The following is a 2693-nucleotide window of genomic DNA, read 5'->3' on the forward strand; positions in this document are numbered from 1 at the left end:
GAGGCGGAAGCCCAGACCCTTCTCCATCACAGCCTGTCAGTCTCTCACCCAGACTGGACTTTCGGGGGCAGTGCCCAGCGCAGCCTGAGGAGCGTTGGCGTGAGGGACAGCCTCCGGGGCTCCCAGGCCATGTAAGTCCGCCTCCTTCCCTGCGTGCAGTGGGCAGACCTGGCTGGTGGGAATGAGGACAAGGAGGACGTGGTGGGGACCTGCCTGTAAGCTGGTCCACGGGACACCATCTGAAGAAACAAGGCCGTGAGCAAAAAGCCCAGGGACCTCTCTTTGGGCCCATGTCTTTGTGTGGGTCCTCATTTGTCGGTGTCCCTGGGTTTCTGTAAAGGGAACCCTGTTGGCGCAGTGGCTAAGCGTTCGGCTGCTAACCGAAAGGTCAGCAGTTCAAACCCACCAGTCGCTCTGTGGGAGAAGTCTGCTTCCATAGAGAAGACAGCCTGGGAAGCCCTCTGGGGCAGTTTTGCTCTGTCACATGGGGTTGCTGTGAGTCAGAATTGACGATTTCGGGTTTTGAATGAGATGTGTTTCTGACCGTGGGTGGAATTCCCCCCGGGGCCTGGTGACACTCACAGCCTCCACCAGGACTGAAGCGCTGGCAGGAGGGGGGGGAATGCAGGAGCTGACGGCCGTCTCTGGGGAGGGGCTGGGGCTCTGGAAGCACCTGGAGGGGTGGGGGCTTGAGAGGGAGTCTTGGCCCAGGGGTTCCCCGGACAAGGGGAAGGGTCCCTAGGAAAGCCTGACTCTCTGAGCCTGGTTGGTAGCAGTAAGATGCAGGGCAAGTCCCATGCCCTCTCTGGGCGCCATTGCCCTCCTCTGGGGCAGAGTAGCATTGCCCGATGCTCAGGAAGCGGCCCTCCACGCTAGGTGCCATCGTAGGCTTCATTCTGAGGGCGGACCGCAGGGATCCTCGGGCTCAGTTCCAAACCACCAACAGCGCCGATTTCACAACAGAGCGCCTCCTCGCACATGTTTTGGTTCCAGCACGTAGAAGTTATATTTATGCCACACTGTTGCCAATTACACTCGCGACAGCACTAGGAAAAGGCTTGAACTATTATGAGACTGACCAAGACGTGACACAGAGACATGACCGGAACACAGACTGTGGGGAAAATGGCGCCGACAGCCTTGCTTCACTTAGGTGAGGCTGCCACAAAGCTTCAGTCCGTAAAACAGCACGTCTGCAAAGCGGGATAAAACTAAGCACAGGAAAATGAGGTCTACCTGCATAACCTCGTTTAATTCTAATTACACCCATAAAGGAAGGTGTTACTATCCCCACCTGAACATTAACTCGGTGCTGTCAAGTCTCTGCTGACTCACAGCGCCCCTAGCGGAGAGAGTGGAACTGCCCAACAAGGTTTCCCAGGCTGTCAGTCTTCACAGAAGCAGATTGCTTATCTTTCTCCTGCAGAGCAGCCGATGGATGTGCGTCGTCAATCTTGTGGTTAGAAGCTGAATGCTTAGCCACTGTGCCACAAGCGCCCCTTATCCCCACTTTCCAAAAAAAGCCAAACTCTGCCGTTGAGTTGATTCTAACTCATAACGACCCTGTGGAACTGTGTAGAACTCCATAGGGGTTCCAAGAGTGTAAAATCATTACAGAAGCAGACGGCCTCATCTTTATTTTGCTGAGTGACTGGTGGTTTCAAACCACTGACCTTTTGATTAACAGCCAAATGCCTTAACATCTGCACCACCAGAGCTCCTTCATCCCCACTTTACAGATGAGAAAATGGACGCACAGAGAGGTTAAGTCACTTGTGTGAGGTCACACAGGTAGTAAGCAGAATTGCTGTGATTTGAACCCAGGAGGCTGTGCCTGTCTTCTGTTCTGGAACTCCTCGTGTGACAGTGCCTGACAGGTATTCACTGACACCCCAGCGCAGCTTCCCAAGCTCAGACCGTCTCTGCCCATTACTGGCTGCGCACCCTTCCATCAGGGACACCGTACTCCAGCCTCAGGCTCCTCAGCTGTGAAATGGAACCTGCCTGGCCTGTCACAGGTGATTGCCTTAATGAATAATTTCCCCCCGTGGAGCTCTGATGGCACACTGGTTAAAGCATTCGGCTGCCAACCACAAGGTCAGCCGTTTAAATGCACCAGCTGCTCCAAGGGAGGAAGACCAGGCAGGCAGGCAGCTTCCCTACAGACTGACAGCCTGGGAGACCCCGTGGTGCAGTTCCACTCTGTCCTCTAGGGGCGCTGTGGGTCAGAATCCATGCCAGGGCAGTGGGTGTGGTTTGGGCTCTGCTTCTGTGAAGATTGACAGCCTTGGAGACCCTCTGGGGCAGTTCCACTCTGTCCTTCAGGGGCGCTGTGACAGAAAATAACTCTGGCAGTGGGTTTGGGTTTTTGTGGTTTTTCCCCATGTGGCCTGAGGGTCAGGAAATGTACAGCTGCCATGTCCGCCCACAGTCTTTCCAGAAGCACCTGCAGCAAGCCAGGCGCTGGGCTGGGGCTAGGGAGATCATAGTCGTGTCATTACGACTGTCCTGATCAGATGAGCACTGGAGAGGCTAAGCCCATTGGCAACGGGTCGAGTGCGACTTGTGGTGACCCCATGTGCGTCACATAGAGCTGGGCTCTACCAGGCTCGCACTGGCTGACTTTTTTGGAAGTAGATCGGCCAGGCCTTTCTTCCGCACCACCTCTGGGTGGACTGTCTGGAAAGGCCCAG

The 2693-nt window shown here is 55.3% G+C and overlaps 1 protein-coding gene across 1 annotated transcript in view; it reads right to left on the reverse strand.

Annotated features, from left to right (window-relative positions):
• Window positions 1-2693, reverse strand: part of NTN5 (netrin 5) — a 6823-nt gene that overhangs the window by 3143 nt on the left and 987 nt on the right. The gene's annotated exons all lie outside the window — the stretch shown is intronic.

The sequence above is a fragment of the Orycteropus afer genome, unplaced genomic scaffold (genome assembly GCF_000298275.1).
Source record: "Orycteropus afer afer isolate SDZICR_OR568_19922 unplaced genomic scaffold, OryAfe1.0 scaffold00854, whole genome shotgun sequence".
Classification (NCBI taxonomy): Eukaryota; Metazoa; Chordata; class Mammalia; order Tubulidentata; family Orycteropodidae; genus Orycteropus; species Orycteropus afer.